Source organism: Corvus brachyrhynchos, unplaced genomic scaffold (assembly GCF_000691975.1).
Source record: "Corvus brachyrhynchos isolate BGI_N302 unplaced genomic scaffold, ASM69197v1 scaffold452, whole genome shotgun sequence".
NCBI classification, from domain to species: Eukaryota; Metazoa; Chordata; class Aves; order Passeriformes; family Corvidae; genus Corvus; species Corvus brachyrhynchos.
This window is the reverse complement of record NW_008236764.1, coordinates 589,641-612,376: the sequence shown is the minus strand read 5'-3', so window position 1 is coordinate 612,376 and position 22,736 is coordinate 589,641. Positions and strand designations below refer to the sequence as shown.

Here is a 22,736-nt window from a genome sequence, read left to right as displayed (position 1 = left end):
GTTTTATTTATATCATTGTTGCTGGGAGATTTGCAAAAAGGCGTGCAGATGCTCTCCTCATGGAAACAAAGAGGCCAAGTTTGTGTCAGATTTCAGAGAAGGTCTGTATAAACCTCTCTGAGCCATGTCACCCTTGAACTCAGTCCTCCATGTGGAATACCCCAAATTTCCACTTTGGTTTCTGTTCAAGAATAGGGTGTTTGAGACCCCAACCTTCTGGCCTGCTCTACAACAACAGCCCTGCCCTGACTCACCTGCCTTCCCTACCTATGGCTGCTTCTCTGGAGATGCCCACTGGCCTAATAAAGTGTTTAGTGCCATACCAGTGTTCTAAGCTCTGGAGTAAAGCAGAGGCGTGTTCCAGCGTATGTGGACACTGATCTCATTCAGACCCCGAAGTGTCATACTGGTATGGAAGTGTAACTGAGATGTGCAATCGGAATCAGTCCCATTTTCCTAAAGAATGTGCAATTTCTGTGTTTAGAGCTGGAATTAATAAGAGTGTCCACTCAGTGCAAGCATGAGCAATTGTTTCCTTCAGTTACCAGCAGCAGAGGAGGAAGACAGCAGCTGGAGAGATGCCCTCCAAAAAGCTGTTAATGAAAAAGAAAGGTGAAAGTAAAGGTTCTGTACTGGGATCCATTTTCATACTGGCTGAGTTATAGCAGAGCCTTCAAAGAAAAGGAGACTCTGCTTTGCACCTAGAAAATGTCTCAGTCCAGGAGTAGAATCAGGCTTGGATTAAACAGACAAGAGCAGCTCTGTGAGCTACCAATTTAAGGGTCACTGAGAAGATAGGATTCACCTGAGCTAGAGAATATTCCTCTCCTGAACAACACTTAAGGCAACTGCAAGGACAGAGAAAGGGAGAGCTGTAGGTGTGACTCAGTTTCCTGAATGGAGAAGCTTTTTGAAATGCTTACAGTGCTGTATAGGACTGTTAAAAGTTGCACCCCCAGTCTTCCCAGGCACTGAACCATCCTTCTCTCCTCCATTCCTGTGTATTTTATGTCATCAAACAAACAATCTCTTCTACACCATAAACATTCATCAGCTGCCAGGATTGTAAGGAGGGAAGATAATATTTTCTGTGCTTCTTTTGTGCTGATGGGTAAAGATGGCTTAACTGATGATTTCTGGTATGCTTTTGGAGCAGGTGAAACTTAAGCACTATCTAAGCAATGAAGTCTTACTCTCCTAGCAGAGACATGTATCCTGGCCAGCATTGCTCAGTTTAACCCACCAGCTTAAAATTCATCCTGCACTTTGAAGTGAGTCATCCAAGCGGGGAACAGAAATCTCCAAGGTACGCAGGCTTCTCCCTGCCCATGTAGAATAGTTCACCACAAGAGTCCTTCAGACACAGGGCCAGTCCAGGGCTGCATGACTCAAACAATCAGGTTTCCATCTCCTGCCTTGGGAGACTAGTCCACTTTTAGGAAAGTTTTCCTCAAGCTAATCTTTCCTTTGTTAAGCCTCAACCCACTGCTCTTAATTCTCTGTGTCTTGCGTTAGCCCCCTCTCCACCCTGGACCTCCCTGAATGACTGATCTTTCTTCTTGGATGATCTTCAGATATTTGCACATCATTATTTTTCTCTCCTGCTAAGAGGTCTTGTAGCCCATGGTAATGCTTTTGTGTCATAGTGTTTTGGGTTTTGTGTTTATCTGAAGCAATTTTCTTGTCTTCTTTTTAAGAAAAAAATGTCAGAAAATATAAATGGAAATCAAAACCAACCGGAGTCACTCAAGAGTCAGGATGCCATCTGCCAAAATGTCTTCCAGGGTGCTTTTATTTATGGCTGACTTTCAAAACTGCAAATGAAGCAGCATAATGGAAATACTGGCACCACCTTATCTTTTTTCTACACTAACGCAGAGACATGTGAACACACCAGGGATTCGTGGGTGTGATACTTTGACCCTGTGGAAGCTCAGCTGGGAATAAACAAACATCCTTTTGTCGTAACTTTCTTTCCTAGAACTTCCTCGGGTTCATTAGTAATCATCCTCACCATTATTTTATATGTCTAGAATGTCAGGCATCCCAAAGGATACTTATGTCCTTAACACAGTATCCATTTGTTTTTATATGAAGGAGCAGCAAGTGCTGTAGCAGAGGAATCCTACATCTCATTTAGCAAATACCAGCTTCTTGAACAGGAAGATGCATTAATAAGAAGACGTAAAAAATCATGACAGGGCCAATGAGGGAATGCCCAGGGAAATGATAAACACTTATGGCTAGACAGGGGAATCACCTTCTAATAGTGACTTCTCTCCACTCCTTGCAAAAAGTTTGGATACCTAGTAGCTTGGATAACTCTGGTATCTTGAACTTCCTATGTCCCTTGTAGACATCTAAAATTAGGGTAGGAAGAAACAGCGAAATGAGAGCTGTACTTTAACTGTCCTCTGTAAAATGGACAATTAACAGCAATGAGCACTAAGAGGAGAAATATCCTACAAACATTCTGAAATGCTCGTATATTTCTGACACCAAGGCCACAGAAGAGGCTGCATTAGATGGACTGAACCGTAGTTAATTTCCTTTTTTTTCTATTGGGCTTGTGACTTAAATCCTTTATACCCAAAAGGTGAAATTCCTGCATGAAATACTCCATTCCTTCCCATGGAGCGGACCATGGTGGCTATTTTGCCACCAACACTGAGGCTCCACAGAAGCTCTGAAGCCTGGTGCTTCTACAGCAACTACAGGTCCATGATTTCCAGCCATGGTTCTGTGGATTTCTCCTAAGAGGAACATGAATCGTGACTGCAGTAAAATAGTTCACCTCTGACAAGCTTCTCTTGGACATTTCTAACAATCAGTGCCTTCGTTGGAAAACCCATAAAATAACCCACAAACTGAAAGGGACGTCACTACTGTAGGAGGGGTGGGGAGGTGCAGTGAGATGGAAATTGGCCAGGATCTGAGAGTTAATGATGTTGACAACTTGGAATTTTCAGGAAGAAATTTTATCTCCATTTCTCCCCATTGGCTGCAGTGGCCATACCCGTAACCCGTAGCATGACACTCCAGGCCCTAACTGCTTAAACATTATTGATTGCTGACTTTTTTTTCCCTGCAACATATTGCATTCTTTCTAAACATCTGTTTGTACAGAGAGATGTGTTGAAAAGACTGTGGTTATTCATTTAATCACATTTTGTCATGGCATCACTGAGTGATTATATTAGCAAGGCTGATGAGTTTTCTTTACAAAGGGAAGCCCCATGGAACAACATGAAACAGGCATTGTTGTAATTTTGCTGGAACGAAAGAGGAGAAAAATTCAAACCCAAAAAAAGCCCTTGCTCACGGCATGTCTCCACCCAGCAACGAAAGGCAAGCCAGAGATCTCTGAGCAAGTCCTAATTAAGGCAATAAGTTCACAGAGCAACAAGCAGTACCAGGGGGACAGGCTGCCTGGTCTCAAAGTAGTGTGGCTGAATTCATGTGCCTGACGGTGTAAAACCCCATTGTTCCTTTGGAACAGAAGTGACCGGGGCACAGCACTGCACGATTGCAGCTGGACTTCTGCACTCACATCAGATGAGGGGACAAGCTGTGAGTTATGTCAAGAAACCAGTGCTCTGCTCCAGATCTGGTGCAACCGATTTACTGTTTGTGAAAAACCCCACAACCCAGCTGTGTACAGTTCCAGCATGTGTTCAGTACTTCAGTCTCCTCTCCCATATAGAGGCAAGGAGGGTGATTTGAGGCAAACACCTGAAGGTCTTGTACTGTGAGGATCTTCCAGCTAAAAACAACATGAATGACTGCTATTAACAGCTCCTTTGATCGTTTAATTGGCTATTCTTTGGGGTCTGCAGCCTTTCTGTGGGCTCCAAGCTCTGCATCTCTAGGAAGCATGATTTCAGAGCATTTTTCTACCATTACAGAGAAGGTCCAGAAGAAATCCTTCTTAAACTAAACCCTCTTCTTTCTTTTTTCTTTTAGGCTGAAAAGTAGAACAGATTTAGAAGAGCTTTGTTTCTGCTGCTTTCACTGTGAATTTATTGCTCATGAAAGGAATTGGGCTGATAGCTTCAACAGCTTCATTTCATTCTCAGAAGAGCAACTGCAGAGGAAGGCACTGGCGGATCCCCCAGGGCCGGCCTCCAGCACTCGTGCAGAGAGTCAGCAGATGCCCATCTTCACCACAAACTCAGCTCTCCTTCTGAGCTGGCAAGCTGGGCTGGGACAGTCACGTCAATGGTACGTGCCATGGCACAGACAGGATCCTCTCTCCTGCAGTTGTCACCAGGAGGGTTGAGGTGGGGGGGGCAGTGCTTTATATGTGCTGAAATCTACTTTAAATCCAGTTCCTGGAGGGCAAATGCCCCTCCAGGGCCAAAATCTGAGACTCCATGAAGTTAAGACTATCTTGAAAGCTTGTCCCCAATTCAACCAGAAGTCCCCAAATGCCTTTGTGTTCTCTTCTTCAGAATGAAAGGTAAATATGCTCTATGAGAACATTTCAGGCTAACAACTATGACTTGTATAGTGCTAGAAGCCACACTAGATAATCTGCTGGCTTTCAGAGTGAGCTGCTTCCTCCCCACAGCACCCCACTGACAATCCCAACAGAGATTAATGGTGCAGACAGATGTGCCCCCTGCCAGCAGCTGTGCTGATGGGAGAAATCATTTACCCTTGAACTTGTCACACCTCTCCTGCTAACAGCATCTCCCATTGCATGTTCCCTTACTCATTTCAGTACAAGGAGCTGGATTAGTAAACTAATTAAATGACGAGGTCTTTGCAATTTTGTTTCAATCAAATTTAAAGGAAGTTGGAGAACTTTTACACAAGCAGCTCTACTCCTGGGTGGTTCAAAATAGAGAATATGTGTCCATAAGCTGGACACCTTTTCTCCTCCAAGGGGCTCATGCTTAAGTAGTACAATGGATGCAGGTCTCTGGAAAGGCCATTGGGAAAGGTGCTCTGCTGCTAATTGCTTTGTTTCTTCCTGTGATTAAAATCAGACTTCAATGGACTCCTAATCCCAGTCTTTCTCCCTTCTCAAGGCTGAACAGAAAGGTTTCACAAGGAGACTTGAAATGCTGTTTTGATGTCTTATAGGAGGTGGCTTCAGAGTAATCCTGGGTTTCTCTTTATTTATTAGATTTCCAGCAATGGAAGAGCTTTCAGAAGCAAGGATAATCTTAGATTACAAACTTGCAGCAGAATATCTGTGCAGTTGTTTTCTTTCTGGTGGAGTATCCTGTGTGTGGAAGACACACTGAGCAGGAGGGATCCTGTGTGCACACAAGGGTGCCCCAGGCAGCCTCATGCTTCATGCAGCTGTGACAGCAGGGAAGCCTCTGTGAGCCAGTGGACAGTGCTCATGGCAAGAAAACCCACCTGTCTGTATGTGGCACAATGGTATTTCCTGTTCCTTCAGTCAGTGGGTCAAGCAGAAGTGTGACTATGCAGAGTCCTCCACGGGGAGAGAGCCCATGTAAGTGAGCCAACGTGCTGGCTCATGGGATCTATTAAAAGCCATTTCTTTCCCTCTTTTATTAGCATCCCAATCCTTCCTCTGTCACATGCATTGACAAAATGCTGTTTCATGTGTCAAAGTGGAGCTATTATTCTATGCATATATTCATCTTCAAGGACAGTTTGAGTCACTTGAGGTTTTCTCAAGGCTTTGAGGTAGGAACTGATATCCCACAGAAGAGCTCCAGCTTGGAAATACAGCACAGGGCAAGTCAATATACTTGAGTCTCTTGGATGCATGTCAGGAGCTCACTGCTTTGTGAGGCTTGGCTACAGCTCCCAAGATCTCTCCCAGGGAATTCATCAGGATCTCTCTCCTATGTGTCTGCAAGTTTATATTTTGCTTTGGCCTGAGCATCCATACTGATATCATACATGATTTTTTATAAATCAACCCCCCCATAAGTGAATGGAGGAATCATCAGGAAGCTAATTGCATCATTTAACTCCTCATCCTCCTCAGCTGTCAATCAGCTTTCTGCTTTTGTGACCCAGAGTTCAGTTGTCTCCAGGTTTATTTTCATTTTAATTTTTGTGCTAATTAAATTTGGATTCCAGGTTTTAAAAAAGCAAAAATGGTACTGCTGAGGCTGGGAATCAGGAGTTATATTGTTGTTATCTGAGTCCAGCCAGAGGGTAAATGATACCAGCTTCACTGTAGGCTCAAAAGGCCAAAAAATAAAAAGGGGGAGAAAACACAAGATACCTTCCAACTTGCAGTTTTCCTAACTTGTCTGTTTAATTTTTTGGGGGGTTTCTCCCTCTGCTCTGGCACTTTGCAAGGTTTGTTTAAATCAGCATATGTTTCCCCACATCTGTGTATCTTACCGTACATGTGCCAGCACAGCATATGTTCACATCATTGGTCTGCTGTTCCTTTACCTGCATGTGAGTGTAATGCTGGATGTGTAAGACACAGAAAAGAAATGGGGGGTTATGACCAAGCTACTCTTCTGTGGTGTACCATGGAAGCAGTTAAAGGTGCTGAATAAGGTTTGGCCCAGCTGTGACACGTTCTGCATGCACAAGATAAAGGTTAATTCCAAACTACCTCCCTGCAAAAGTGCCTGCTCACCTTTCTTTCAGCTGGTTAGATTTAGATGTACAGGTGGTCTCCTGTTGTGTTAGAAGCTGCACAAGTCATAAAAAAGGGCAATTCCTGCACAAGAATTACCAGCCAGACTAAAAAATGAGAGGGAAGAGATAATGTTAAAGGAGCTCTGAAATCATCAGAAAGTTGATGGCTGAACAAAAGCTCCTGGCCACATGTTCTAGCTTTTTATCACACAGTCTTCTTTCTGAGCATACAAGAAATGGACATGCCTTTCCAAGTGCACGTGGGTCAGATCAAGGCAAGACACCCTCTGTGACCTGGACCATGTCGGGCCCCTGGTTACTACCAACCAAAAGGATGATGTGAGCCCTCCCTCATCTGCCCCAGTGCAGAGTCAGCCGGCACCGCTCAAGCAGCTGATCCAGGTGGTGTGAGCTAATCCAGATGACTTTTGCTTGCAGCAGAGCTGACTGCCAGCAGAGCTGCGGGAGAGGTAATCTTTGGCTGGAGGGCTGTGCCAAGCATCTGCAAGCTGTAATGGCTTCAACCAGCACAGCCACTTGCTGGCTGAACATCTGCTCGTAGCTATTTATGAAGGGTAATGCATACATCAGCACAGTCACATGCCTGGCTGCGCGCGACACCAGGCTCCACCTGCTCCCTGGAACTGGGCTTGGCTTTCCCCTTCTTCCCTTTATCCTCCCCAGCCTTCATGGTCAGCTTTGCTGTGGGAAAACCACTGACTCAACTCAAGGTGGAGTGGGATAGAGTAGAGAGGAGAGCAAGGAGGGTCGTGCACTGGGGCATTTCTCACCCTGTTCTCTCTCTCCTCATGTGGTTCACGTGTACTCACATGGTCTTTTGTGAGGCCACGGGCCAGGGGCAGGGAGAGTCTCAGATGGACCTGATCACTGAAGCAGGGTGCTGTGGGAAGCTTTGTGTTCAGTTTCAGGATGCTTCTCTTAGGTAATTGCTTCAGCTCTAGCCAAATCCCTATCTGCAGGGAGCTGCACTTCCAGTCCATAACACCTTGGCATTATTCTGCTCTCATGAGTCAAACCATTGAGCAAGTCAAGACTGAAGAAACATGGAACAAATTATCTTTATAGATCAGCTTGTTCAATAGCTCCAGCTTCCCTGACTTTTCCTTGTGGGATGTTTCCCTTTCAAAATGATGAAGATTATTAGGCCTGTGGGCAAATCATGATGGCTCTCTTTAGAAAGCTCTGGGAGTGATAGATGACTTTCTCTGTCTTCCTCCACCTCCAAATTAATAATGGTACACTGTAATTTGTCTCCCTGGATCCTTTTTCCAGTCTTAGCTAGATCTCAAGAAAATGTATTTGCACTAGGAAAAAAGGCAAGATCTTTATGAGGAGAAGGAATCTAAAGAAATTGATAATAAAATATTATCTGTTACTGACTGGTCCTTCCTGGTAGAATGATTGACAACAGTTGGGGTCCAAGCCCTTCAGGAAGGAGTTAATCAGAACAGTGTCTTGGAACCTTGGGATATTTTGGAAGAAAATGACTTTTCATGCAAGAAGGAGACTGGATGGGAGCTGGTTGTTGGATGGTAGCAACACATGGATCACATAGTGTTAAGCTCGCATCACGCTTGCCGTTATAAATCCTGAGCCCGTCTGGGCTCCAAACTATCAGCTCAAAGATGAGCAATATTTATTTTCAAATATTGTGCAAAATACTTTGAATCTTTTTGGAATCCCAGGGTGATGGGGAGGGGGAAGGCAAAGCATGCTGGATGCTTTCCTCTTTTGCAGAGCGTCCAAACTGTTTTGTTGCTGAAGTTCCAGACCAAAATGGGCTTAATTTTAAGCAAATATTTATTCTTTCTTCAGTCAGGAGGGGTGAGGCAGAAATAAAAGCATCAGTGTTTGACCTCTAGCGAGCGAGTTCAAGCTGTGCAGAAACTGCATGTGGTAGATGAACCAGACTCCAGAATGAAGCGGAGAGAGAAAGCTAGGGGAGTACTCTGTAGTGGCCTGGAGTTCAAACTAACAGCAATACTATTTTGTAGGAGCCTTTAAAGGACACCTTCAGATGGTGCCTGGTCTTTGTATGGGTGCGGGAAATGACAACTCCTCTTCCAAACCCACCATCTAATTCTGATGCTATTGAACTGGACATGGTTTAAATGAGTCTCAGTTTTTCCAGCAGGACAAGGAGTCAATAGAAGTCCGAAGTTGATGGGCTGACCAAGAGCACAAAGGAAAGGAATTCCTCACTTCTTCTATTCTCTTTCACAAGAACCATCATTAAGAGCAAATAATTACCCAGCAGCACCCAAGGAAGGTGGTCTCTTGCAAAGCATTTGTAATATATGTATTAAAGCTATGATTACTTCTGAAGATTCAGGCTTCTTTAGACTCTCTGGGGAGGGCAACCACCTTCTAAGGAAGTGGTCACTGATGCTAACTCAGACTTGGAGCTGTATTACTCATGTTACTATCCTGCTTTTTAAAATTCCCCACTGCCTTCTGATTTGAATATGCCATTTTATGTCCCTGTTTGCTGTGGAAGACCAGGAGAAAAGCTGGTCCTACACACCACAGAGAACAGAATTTCTCTTGAAGCTGTTATTATTTACAGAAGGTTTGCCATAGTTGGTAGTGTTTGCATGTAAAAAGATCAAACCACAAGCTTGTTTGAAATCTGTGGGGTGATTCTCATGTTCCTCTGAGTAATTGTTGTTTCTGATGACCAGTTTGACTAGGAGCAGCAGGCAATATTTATTCTTACTCTTATTCAATCCCTCTACTACCTGGTCCTGTATAGCTGTTGATCACTACTACAGCTGGGTCTACAGCCTCTGGAACTCATTGAGGGCTCAGGCACCTCAAGTTTTGTACTAACACCTGGCTGTGGTGAGTAGCAACCTGATTTTTACTCAGACAACAGCTGAGCATCTAGAGTTTACACAAATGTAACAGAAAGCTGGTCAGTGCCTCCATTTCTCTAACTCAAGGAGTGACCACTAGAGTAATGTACAATTTCTTTTCAGTTCAGAAGTCTTCTCTTTGGAGTCAAGGTGGGATTATGGCCATTTTCCAAGGAGCCACAAAGAATTTAAGACACTGCCCAGCTCTGTATCCATTTCCCAGGAAAAATGGGACAATCTGAAGGCATTAGGGTCTCTCTCAAGGTCATTAGGCCTCATCTGGGAGCCTGCACTAGCTCTTCTTATTAGCAGAGGCAACATTAAGGTTTTTCAATTGAGCAAAACTCTTCGCTGTCATTATACCCTGAACCTACACAAACAATTCTGCTGTATGACTCCATTCAGCTTTGGAAACTCTCTACAGACTTGAAGAGATTTGGATCACACCTACAAAGCCTTCCACTGGAGTTTGATTTAAGTCCTTTGGTTCAGATTTCAGTCTCAGGTGAGATATTACACCTCAGTCAGTGTCTTACACGTGGACAGCAGCAGATCTTGCAGTTAGCAACTGGCCTGTGCTAATCATCAGAATCTACTGACACAGACCTCAGTGTAACTCCCTTTGCTGATGTGATCTATCTGTTTATAATGTGGTGGTGATAAAAACAAAGGTATTGTCTTTTGGGGAACTTCTCGATGATAGTTCCTGGTCTTGATTGCATGATTCATGTGATCTCAGAAAGAAATGTAAATTAAGTCTATCGAAAGATAAATTTGTAAATAAAAATATATTTTAGAGACTAAATACATTATACATTAATGTATAATGCATTTTTGTAATGTATTTATAGAGAAAGCACCCATTCCATTAAGAGAGGAAAAAGCCCTCACTCATTTCTGCCCTCTTTTCCACAAAAGTAAACTGTTTACTGTTTGCTTTCATTTACTGAATTGCTTTCATTTACAGTAAGGATATTTGACATCCAAAGCCCCTTATCTATCTCTTCCTCTTTTTCCTTACAAACACAAATACTATTTTCTGCAATATTTGACATCCAAAGCCCCTTATCTATCTCTTTCTTAAAAGCCATTGTACAACACTAAAGGCACAGAGTAGAGTTAGCAAGTTTTTTACCCAAGCTTTCTGTGGCACCACATGTCCTTATTGCAGTTTGTACTACAGGACCACTGAATAGTAGATCCACTTTTTTTTTTGTGGGAAGTGTGACCTGGAGTGTTACAGGAGGCAGCTGACACGGGACAGATCTGCAGAAACGATAAAGCCACTGCAGTACTACTCAATGCTGCAGCCTGGGTTTAACCTCTGAGCTCCATGTAGGCTTTTGTTTGGTTGCTATCAGTTAGCATGATTCGTTTTGGGTTTTCAACTTGGATTCAGCAAACCAAGTTTAATCAAACAGCTTTTTCCTCCTTGATTAGAGAAGCAAAGTGTGTACGACACTTTGCAGGAGATACTGTAGGACCAGAGAGTTTAAAAAAGCTTCTGAATCTGGGGTATTTATCCTGTCAAAGGGAAGATGAATTACTCTAATATATATCTTAGGAATTATCTCTGCCTGTCTTTATGAGGCAGAGAGGTGGTGGCAGCACACAAGTGTGCCCTGATACCACTTTCTCCTCACATACAGTGTTAGAAGGTATTTTTTGGAGGGGGTGGTGTTTTAATTTTTAGGGGAAAGAATATTTTGGAAGAATGTAGACTTAATACTTTCCGTTTAAGATACCAGTATCAGAATTCCAGTCCCCTACTGAACAGTTTCTCATAATCCCACTGGTAAAGAACAATCTCCTTAGTGGGAAGTTTTCCCCTTACAATTCCTTCTTCTTCCCTAGACCATCTTCTCTTTCAAGCTGAGAAGTCAGCAGCAAAACTTTTGGAAATATAGAGTTCAACACTCATGATTCCAGCTTCTTATTTCTTGCCACTGCAGGACCTGGGACAACAGGCTGCAACATCCAGCAATTAAAGAAAAATAAATGTGGGATCAGTCTTAAGATGGTCACAAACTCTGTGTTACATAGACTACTGCCAGGATCTGCAAATATTTGTGTTATCAGGCTCCACAGGGTTTAGAGGAGTAAGGACTGAGTTGCTTTCCCACAACCCCCCTTTTCCCTCCCTCTCTATTACTCCTCCACCCCTGCAATTTCTCCCAGGTTTCAGGATAAGATACAAAAAAATTTATTATTCAGTCAAAACTCTTGGGTGACCTTGGAGGTATAAATGTCTGGCCAAATGACATCCTAGCATTTGCTCGAGCACACCCTTCCCTATTCCACATGTCCTCTAGATCCTGTCGGTTGCAGTTATGTTTTTAATATTACTTTCTTTTCTCTCCCCCTCCACCCTAGTGCAACTAAGTTAATTTTTTTTCCCTTTCAAGGCTTGTGTCAATGAAGAGTAAAAGAGTGAGACATGAACCTGCGTAGAGGAACCTCTGGAAAAACCTCTAAATGCTGTGCATCTGTGTGAGAAGAGAAATGTCAGGAGCAGTTAGCAAAAAAATAATAGCCCTGATCCAACTCTGTGACTCTTCTCCTGCCAAGTTCTCCAGTGCTCACTGGATGATCCAGCACAGCCTTGACAAGGCTCTCTGTTAAAAATTTTTTCCCCCTGTTTACCTGCTGTCCGGCTTAGCTGGGAAACTTTGAGTTCAATAGGAAATGGTCAGTAAGGCTCCAGGTCATGCTAGCAACAGCAGGCTGGAGTCAAAACAAACTCAGGCCCACCACCACAACAAGGTGGTGCCCCTGATCCAGGAGAGACTGGGGAGGCTGGGGAAAGTCACTGCTCTGAGCTTTCTCTGAGCCGCACTGTTGGATGTGGAGCTGTGCCTCCGTACAGCAAGGACAGCACCTGGCACTGGGAAGTGATGAAAGCAGACTCCTTCCAGTGTGCAATGACCACGTTCTTGTCTCCCTGCCTGAAGCTGCCTGTCACATCCATGGACAGTTTCACCGCTGTTCAGTCCCACTGCAGGAAACCAAGCAGCTTTGCCAATGCATGTCTTGCCTCATCTGTAATATCCCTTCTTTGTTCATCTTCTCCTGTGACCTGAGTTGCCAGTTGTTCCCAGCTAACTGGACCCAATGTCATCCGTGTACAGCGCAGCCTGCATTCAGCTGCCATTTCCTTCCATGTCTGACAGCCCATCTGCTGATTTACTAATGCCAGCTAAAAGATGAGTTGTTTGGGAAGAAAGGACCTATATGTACATACACATTCTAGGTGAACTGATTGTCCTGGGTCTTTTTCAGACACTTAACAGTACATATATATATATTTCCTCCAAGAGACTTGTTCTGGCCTACCACCCCAAAAAGGAGCATGTTGCTAATTTTTAGTTGGGATGGAGCAATGGCAGCCAAGCCAAAGTGTAACAAGGAACTCACATGTGGAAAGAAAGGTGCTGCTCAGTCTGTGATAACTTTCTGGTGCAGGAGAAGCAGACAAGGTCATAAAATTTCCCTCTGTCTTCCACCCTCACTTGAATACTCCTACTTCCCTTTGTTACATCAACCCAGAGCTGCAGAGGGAGGCAGCAGTGGCCAAGAGGCAGTATTTTACCAATGCCTTATTCAAAGTTCTACTCCTATTTTACAAAGCATTTAGGCACTCCAGGCTTACCTTGAGACCTGATTCAGTCTTCCAAGTTACCTCAGCTCCAGGGAATAAATTCAGTTTCTAAATTGGGTAGACAGATTGATTTTAATGTGTAGCAGAGACACAGAACTGAGCTTAACCCTTCACTTACTGGAGGTGAGGCAAAGTGCTAATGAGGTCTGGCCTCAGATTTTGATTCTGAGATGTTCTCTCCTTCATCCTAAGCCCTACCTGGCAAGGCAGAACACAGCTAGGAGAAGATCTGCAGGAAAGACTTATTATACATCACTTTTTTTATACATTTCCATTTTTATTCATTTTCCTTCCCTTCTCCTCTGGGTTGCAAGAACATTATGTGAGGCACAGCCCTGTCTGGTATCTTTGGAACATGCCTAATGCACTCCAGATCCTACAGCAACCTTAAAACACACAGTGGGAGAATGTGTTTGTGGGGGGAGACTTTTCTAAGCTAGTCAGCAAAGGCAGGAGATCCAGTGGTTGCAAGGTGAAGTCAGAAGGTAAACTTGAAAATGAGCTGCAAGTCTGAATTTTAGCATGAAGATAATTAACCACTGCAAGAGATTCACTAAACACTTGGTGAAGTCAAGGCAGGGAGTTGTCTTAAAATTTGCATGCTGGTTCAACCACAAAATTACATGTATAAAAGTGGGGATTACTGAGTGAGTTTTTCTAGCCTATGAGAGGGAACAGAGCAATTAGAGAATTTTTTTTCCTGGCTTTAGAATGCCTAAATATTCTTAAGAAATAGAAATAAAATACTTTTAAAATGTAATCTTAAAAAAAAAATCAATTAAAAGCTGCAATTCTAGAATATCTCTGGGTTTCTGAAAGAATAGGGGAGAGGCTGTGAAAAGACATCTCAGGAAAGTCCTAGGTCAAAAAATAAGAAGATGGGAAGATGGGGGCTGAGGCAGGGAGAGTAAATGGGAGACTTTTCTTTCTTCTTCAACATCATATTAATTGTTCACCCAGACTCACCTATTCGCTAATACACATTTTAAAAAAATAAGGTGAGCTTCTTTTCTACTCCTTTAAGGATAATGAGAAGGAAAGGAAAGGAAAGAGGAAAGGAAAGAGGAAAGGAAAGAGGAAAGGAAAGAGAAGGAAAGGAAAGGAAAGGAAAGGAAAGGAAAGGAAAGGAAAGGAAAGGAAAGGAAAGGAAAGGAAAGGAAAGGAAAGGAAAGGAAAGGAAAGGAAAGGAAAGGAAAGGAAAGGAAAGGAAAGGAAAGGAAAGGAAAGGAAAGGAAAGGAAAGGAAAGGAAAGGAAAGGAAAGGAAAGGAAAGGAAAGGAAAGGAAAGGAAAGGAAAGGAAAGGAAAGGAAAGGAAAGGAAAGGAAAGGAAAGGAAAGGAAAGGAAAGGAAAGGAAAGGAAAGGAAAGGAAAGGAAAGGAAAGGAAAGGAAAGGAAAGGAAAGGAAAGGAAAGGAAAGGAAAGGAAAGGAAAGGAAAGGAAAGGAAAGGAAAGGAAAGGAAAGGAAAGGAAAGGAAAGGAAAGGAAAGGAAAGGAAAGGAAAGGAAAGGAAAGGAAAGGAAAGGAAAGGAAAGGAAAGGAAAGGAAAGGAAAGGAAAGGAAAGGAAAGGAAAGGAAAGGAAAGGAAAGGAAAGGAAAAGAAGAAAAAAAAAGGGAAAGGAAAGGAAAGGAAAGGAAAGGAAAGGAAAGGAAAGGAAAGGAAAGGAAAGGAAAGGAAAGGAAAGGAAAGGAAAGGAAAGGAAAGGAAAGGAAAGGAAAGGAAAGGAAAGGATCACAGACAGCAAATTGACTGGAAATTGAGTAATCATCCAGTTATTCCCTTCAGCACTCCGATTATATTCCTTATGCCCTTTCCCAGGAGCCATACTTTCTGGGGTTCTTTCTGAAGAGACCAAACTTAAGATCCATTCATCTATTCCAGCTCCTGCATGCCTGCTGTAATTTTGTGGGTTTGTACTTGTGGGTGCTAATGCAGCTTTCCAGGGCTCATGGCCTGTCAGGGTGCATGGAAGTCAGCATGGTCTGACCTAGGGAGAGGAAGGAGTTTATGTTGTTCAGTTCTGGGGCAGGAATTAGATCAGCTGCACAGTAAGAATGCAATTCCCCCTGGGTTCTGCAGCAGCAGTGACTGGCTGTCTTTAGGAGTGACTGTTATTACTACCTAGTTTCTTGCCAGATAATTTGGCTGCACCTCCAGATTTCTTTAGGGGATAAGCTGAGGGTGTTCACACTGCTGTACCAGGAGTATCTGCTAGATTGCACCAAGATTAGATCCAAGGTCTTCCCACAGACAAGTAATGTGGACAGGCTGCATATTTGACCTCAGGATCTCTCCTACACCTGAGTATAAACACAATCACTGTGCCCTTGAAAGTGTCCTTCAAGAGGCCTGTTACACAGGCTCCTCAGATCTCAGGGATATGGTTCACCTGAAGTTCTACTCTGTGCTGCATTCACACCACTGCAAGCACACCATCCTCTACAGTACACTGTGTTTTGTAGCAAAACCCTGCACAAAAAAAGTGCTTTAACGTCTCAGTTGAAGTCTTGAACCAGTCAGATCCACACTGTGGAGGTTTCAGGCCTCTTCGGAGAGCAACCACTGAACCCAGATAGAAGACAGGAGTGCGAATCCTCAACACACCACTCCTGGCTTGAATTTACCGAGATGTCACTGAGGAATCATTTCAGGGCAGAGATAGGAGGGTGAAGAGAGTCCATAGGGAGCCAGAGGAGATACCTGCCCAAAGCTGTGCCACCACTGTACCTTGGGACTGCTAGGAAAAAAAGACAACCTGTGGAGTTGACAACAATGTCAGCACAACCCTCAGGTTTAAGACAGCAATAAGTTGCAGAGAGATATTCAAGCTTAGTTTCAAGCTCAGGACAGTTGTAGGGAGCACTGAGCTGCTCAAAAGCACAGAATGAAAATTTTTTAATAGAAGTTACAAAATCAAGGTGTGAGACTGAAAATCAGTGTGAATTAAAATTAATTCTCCTTAAGTGAGCAGCATTTCCCCAGCAAATAGCCATGCAAACAAAGTAATAATAATAATTGGAAAAGAAAATTAAAAAAAAAAAGAAAAGACAGGAAGAAAATTGAGACAGTGTGAGAGGAAAACAAACCCAGGGGATTGGATTTATAAAAGGTAGGTTGTGTGTGTCTGCAAGGGTGTCTGAAATGCAGGATCAGCCAAGAATGTGTTTCCCGGAGCAAAAGAATAGCTAGGAAAATGGATGTCTTTACTATTGCTATAGAGGGTCCTGAGCAAAACCACAGCAAAGGTGAGGTGTGATGGATCCCAAAAGGAGGCAAACATGCCCTGGAGGTGTTGTGACTGTACCAGAACAAGAGCTGCAGACCCAGCTGGACAAGACTGAAAGGGGGAACATGACTGTATGAATGCTGTAGGTGCTGAAGTTTCTCTTTATGGCTCCATTTCAGAGTTACACTTTTGAGGTTCATTTGCAAAGGAAATGGTTACATTTGAATCCACCGAGGCACAGAGGAGGTGGTGAGAAATAGGGAGTGGATGGAGCTGTTCTGCAAAGGAGTTCATGTGTCACCACCCTCCTAGGAGTGCTTGGCTGCCTATATTTTACTGGAAGTTATCCTCACAATGCCCTGATGAAGTAGGGAAGCATTTGTTGTGTTTTTACAGACAAACAAAGCGTTGAGTAGATTCATTAATTACCCTGGGGAATTTCCTTTGTCGCTACCCACACGTGTTTTCAACATGATGTTGGTTTCTGGCTGGCCCTGGTTTTACTTTGATCCATCAGACCATCTCCTTCAGCTTGCACTAACCAAGAACTGGGACCTTACTTCAATGGGTTGCTGCAAGTTACTGATGCAGTGAAGGGTTTATTACTGGATGTTAGCGGTTCATTCTGTGAAATTCTGAGTAAGGGGAAGGAAATTCCAGACCAATTATGTAGCAGAGAAAAGGAGTAAAATTCATCAAGGAAAGAAAGCCATGTAAATTAATCACTCAACTGATGATTTTTTTTCCTCCTCTCACATGGACAGGACCCTATGTGGCTAGAGGAAAAAAAATCCCAATAAAAAGCTTTGGGTTTGGCTACACAGCATAGACTGATTAAAGACCTGCTGCTGGGTTGTTAACCTTTTATTAGCATGAATCTAATAATAATAATATCACCACAAGTATATTTACTTTGCTGATGCCAGAGGGCCTTCAGGCAACTTAATAAAATGTAGCTCAAATAGTGCTCGATCATTAATAGGACAATGTGCTGAAATAAAACCAAGAGCAAGGGTGAACTAAAAGCCTAGGATCCTTGTCCAGTGCATGTAGGCTGATAATAAGCCAGATAAAATGTCTGTCCTCTTTTAGCAGCAGCTTCAGAGCACTGTGTGTGTTGAACACAATGAATATGTTAGCTGTTGGCATCTGCAAAATAAGCATATCCGTATATCCCAGTCTTAGGCTTCTGAAAAGAAGATGGTAATCTGTCTCTGTTAGAACTCTCTGGCTCTGGGATTTATCATGAGACCAAGCCCACAAAAAGACAAAAAAGAAGACCAGATCCAAAGCTGTGGAAGGCATCAGAACGGCTCCCAAGTTTTCGGGTGGGTTTTGGTCAAATCTCGTTTTCTCTTGCCTTTCCCTCTTACTCCAGCTCCAAAGGAAGCTGTTGGCATAGGATGCTTTTGAAGGCAATCCAAGTTCCTTAATGACATTGGGAAGTTTCTTCCAACAGCCCTGGAGACTAAAGGTGACTATGTTGTTACTACATAACACAGAAAGCACATTTCCAGTTTCCGTGTTCCCTCTTTTTCGTCCTTCATTCACTGCTGTTTGCACATCATAACCCCTGAAAAAATCCTGCTTAGGCATGGAGGAGCAGCTGCATGGACTGAATTCTCAAGCCTCATCTTGTTGGCATCAGCTACCACACAAATGAAAAAAATGTCTCAATCCTAATGGTTTGAGCAGGATGTGTCATTTTCCCCTTATGCACTTTTTTTGCTGTGTCTATTGGGATGTGCCCCCAGTGATCCATGTTGGTAACAGAACCTGCTACATAAGTCTATATTCAGAAAGAGCTTATTCAGAAGTAAAGGAGGCAGAGGAGGCAGTCTACATTTTCAGAAATAATAAAGAAGTGGATAGGAAAGACATACTGAAGAGTCAAGACGCTCATGGAGCTGAATGGAAAGAAGGAAAAAGGACATTGCTCCTGTAGAGATTCAGTTGTCTTAACCTCCACCTGCTGTGGATGTTCCCAGCTTGTCCTCCATTTCCCCTTGCCTTTTGGATCCCATCCCTATTCCCTCTGTGGGAAAGTGCTGGCAGCAGACAGCTGCTAGGGATCAGATCCAAGAAGTGGGTCCATGCTCAAAGCCAGATGTGTGGCTACAGAATGTGGATGAGGAGGCGAAGAGGAAAGAAGCTGGGAAGGATAACCTTGAACAGAAGTGAGAGAAACAGCAAATGGAGCTGTTTGTCTCATGCCCATGACACAAGCAGTGGAAGGAGAGGAACCCTCTGAAGCTGAGCTCTGACACCAGAGCCTCCATGTGCTGCCTGGTTAGATGTGATGGCTCTCCAGGATCTGGATGGGCATTTCACTAAAACCTCTCATATTATATGCATAAAAGGAGGGGGAAGTGGGAGGTGGCATTTCTTAAATGGCATTTTTCCAAAGCAGGAGAACAATACAAATCCATAAACATTTGCATGTGCTGCCACAAACAGAGTTGGTAACCAGATCGTGTCCCTGATCCTGTAACACTGCAGTGTGTGGAGCAGGGCAGAGGGACCACACTGCAGAAGTGCCTGTTCTGGACAGGCTGTTGGGGAATGTTGCTCAAACTCAAACACTTTTTCATCCACACTGATTTTCAGAAGCTGTTTTTAACGTGTCAGGGCAGAAATCACTGCTAAAGCATCCTCTCTGTACATCCAGTCAGATGTTTGGGGTGATGGAGGTTTAACAGCCTTCACTTGGCACCAGGCTAATTATTTGAGGTTGCTGTCACACGCAGAGAGCTCCCACCACCAGGTTCAAAAAACACTAGGAGAGGGGTTCTTTCTCAATAAGTGAATCGATTCCTAATTAAATCATGTGTAATTGCAAAACATTTGGTGAGCTTTTTTTATTAATTTCTCCTTGGCTGCAAGAGTCTAAAGCTCCTAGCTCAAAAAGCACAAACTGTGCATGGAAATACAGTACATGTAATTAGATTACAGATTAAAAGGGATTATATCAAACTGTCCATGAGAACCAAATAAAAAGTTGAAATTTGGAAAAAGTAAAAATAAATACAATAAAAATTAAATCTAAATAGTAGTGGTAAAATGTTGACCATTTGGACAGTGCACAAATGCACAGTGGGGAATTGCTATGTGAACTCTAGATGTAGCAAGTCTGGGGTACACTATACTGATGTATATATATTAGGACGAAGCCAGACTCTATAGATATTTATTTTAAGATACAAACACATGATGAAAAGGGCAGAGTTAAAGCTGAACTTTTTTGTCATCTTTCTAAACTACCTTAAGGTTAGTGCTACGTAGACAATGGCTCTTTTGCACAGGATGTTTTATTTTAGCAATAATCTCAACTCTCTCCCACCCCTTCACCTCCCTGGATCTCTGGGAATGAGAGTGGTTCTCACAGGAGTGCTTTCCTGTGACCCAATTATCTAAACAAATTAAAAAACATAAAAGTGTCCCCACCTAAGTCATGTCATGCTAGCTCAAACTATTTTTTATCTTCCCTGAAAGAAGAAGCTAAAAATACACATTGTTTGTTTGGGACTGATGATAAATGGACCATGGCTCCTGCTCTTAGGGGGTGAGAAGCCACATCACAAATGAACTAAATATCTCTGCATAAATTCCTGTCTTCAACACTCTCAGCAGAAAGTCTGCTGGATTTTTAATTAATAAGAGGCATGCTTCTTTCCCCTATATGCACTTACCTATACAGAGGTAACGCCTCTGTGCTGGAAAACAAAAATGTCTGAGGGGAGGCCAGTTTTAGGGAAAAGTAGCCTAAGTACTTCTAGGGGATCCAGGTCATGGCAAGGGACACTGCTATCAGTGTGTTGTACTTCATATTATTCAATAGATGCACGGAAGGAAGGAAAGCTGGGGTTGTTTTCAGGTTTGTTTGCTGGTTTGTTTTTTTTCTCTGCCCAGTGAGTTATCTCCCTGCCTTGGACACGTATGAAGAATAGCTGAACTCCATCTACCCCTTTTTGCTCTTCACCCCACCCATTAGCTCTGGCTCCTGTTTGCAGCTGATATCTTAATACTTCAGAGGATAGACATGAAAACACAAAGTCCTCAGCAAAGGGACTTCAGCAGCTCCTGTGCCTGCGACACAGAAAAGGTGCAGTAAATTGGAATTTTACCAGATCACTGCTGAAAATTTTGAGCTATGATTTGATTCCATATAAGATTTTGTATATTGCCATTTGCCTCACAGAAAAATGTGATGAATTTCAGAGTCAATTCACTAAGAAGAGCATGAGTGTCAGGTATTTAGAACTCTCCTCGTCATCTAATCCATTGTTTATTATATTGTATTTGTTATTCCTTTTCGACTATTCTTTACTTTTGAAAACTGTGGCTGACCAGGCAGGAAGGGGTTGCAACATCCTATAACTCTGGGTCCAGGTTGGCACTGTAGCCAATCCCCTGCCAGGCTGTCAGTCAGACATCGCCACGTCGTTATTCATTAAAATTGGGTTAAAAGGAATACAGACAGAAAACAGTCTGAGTTCTGAGACTGCAGAAGGGCATTTACGGAACTGTTCTGCAGTGATCTAGAAATAAAATACATTTGCTCATAACTTCATTTATTTCCTCCATTTCATAAAAATTCCTCCCCCTCACTGCAGAACAATTAGTACTATAGTTTTCCCTGGAAACAAGCAACATGCAAACCATGTCTTTGGGTAACTACCAACCACTCTGAACTCCATCAGCTCCTTCACCCCACCTGCCTTTTTCATCTTCCCCATGGAAAGACTTTCACATTAGCCAAAAGAAGGTTTTTTCCTTTCTTTTCTTATGTCAGCATAAGGAATTAAGTGCAACAGGGAGACTCTGTTATGTTAAAGGTCAGTTGCATAAGTTCTCTTAAATGGCAATTAAATGATTCTATGACAAACAGGATGCACTCAGAGTGCACACATCAGCTCCGACCTTGGGACCTGGGAGAGTCTGGGAAAGAAAAAAAACACTTTGGGAAAATAAACATAACACCCAAAACTGTATTCATCTGCTTATGAATCAGCAGCGAAACTCTATCATTTCTCCTGTGTCTCTAGGGAAATGCAAAATGTAGTAACACTTTAATTTCTTGCTCGAAGAAACTGGCTGTCTTAAGATCAGCTGTTCATCCTACAATGTTAGGAACAACCTGTCAAATTTCTCAGTGCCAGCCTAAGTATTTCAGCAGTTTGAGGGTAGAGGAGTCATATTAAGACCACATCTGGTCAATGATACACAGTTCTGTGGTATAAGTTTGGGAAAGGGGTGATGCATGATTACAGAGTTCTCCATGAGTGAGAGAAGAAAGAGCAACACTTCCTGGGAGGAAGCCTGGCCAGTAGCTGGACAGAAGCCTCCAAAAGGAGTGTTCAGGCACACAAGACAGCCCCATGAAGAGAACTGGTCCAAGCCACAGGCTCTTGCAGGATACACTCATTACCTACCCCATCCAGTTGTCCTGCACGTATCTCAACAGGAGACTAATTAGCCTGGAGGGTTCATCTAATGCTGAACTTTTTCCTATATAGGTTTTTGCTGAAATCTGAGACTTTCAGGTTTGCTGGACACCACTGGAGAAGGTTAAGGTGTTCATATGGAAAGGGCCACAGTGGGTGGTAGAGTGGATACGTAAGGACGAGATGTCCTGAATGTCTCATATTTTCATCCTGGTAAAACAATGCACAAGGCAAAGCAAACATGAGTTGGAGGACCCCAAAAAAGGCTTCAGTCAGACCAGGAATAACCTGGTTAACAGCACAAATATGGAATATGTCAAGTACAAGCCAAGTGTTTTTCTGACAAACAATGAGATGTTGATCTGCCTTTAAAACTCACTGGGCACAATATGATGAGGAAAGGAAGGAAGCAATAAAAAGCCTCGTGAATGAGGATGGAAAAGAACCCCCAGACAGTGCCAGATCTGCAAGAGCTGGAGTGGATTTCAGTGAGGAAAAACGTAAGTCAAAAGTTATTCTCTTGAGGGCCATTTTCCTGAGAAAGTTTGTGAGATACATAGACAAATTGATGGGCAGTGGAAAGCAGGGAAATGCAATACAGTTTAGTCTGGGGTGTGTCTCCTTGGGAAATAGTTCTGAGTTTGGGATGAGACTAGGACAGAAAGCAGTAAGGGCAAAGTAGGTTCGGTTGAGAAAAAAAATTTTAAAAGGACAAAAAAAAAATTCAGAGGAACAGTTCCTTGTTTTTCAGTGCTCCTCCCTAAAAAAAAAAAAAAAATCTTGAAATAAATAAATAAAAAATCATTGTTTATGAAGGGCAAGAAAAACTTGAGGACAGCTCAACACACTGGCCTGGGAAGTGCCAACAGCTTGGGATGTAGCACAGCACAGTGCACTGAGAAAATTTTCCCAGGGGTGAGAGGGGGAGCCTGAAATTACAGAGGGAAAG

General features: G+C 43.0%; 1 long non-coding RNA gene across 1 annotated transcript in view; it reads left to right on the top strand.

Moving 5' to 3' along the window:
* LOC108444942 overlaps positions 1 to 14,217 on the top strand; it is a 40,738-nt gene extending 26,521 nt beyond the window's left edge. Inside the window, exons 3-4 of the long non-coding RNA XR_001859658.1 lie at positions 3,964 to 4,221; positions 11,867 to 14,217. This is a non-coding gene — a long non-coding RNA (uncharacterized LOC108444942). The remainder of the gene's footprint in view (positions 1 to 3,963; positions 4,222 to 11,866) is intronic.
* The last annotated feature ends 8,519 nt before the right edge of the window (positions 14,218 to 22,736 follow it).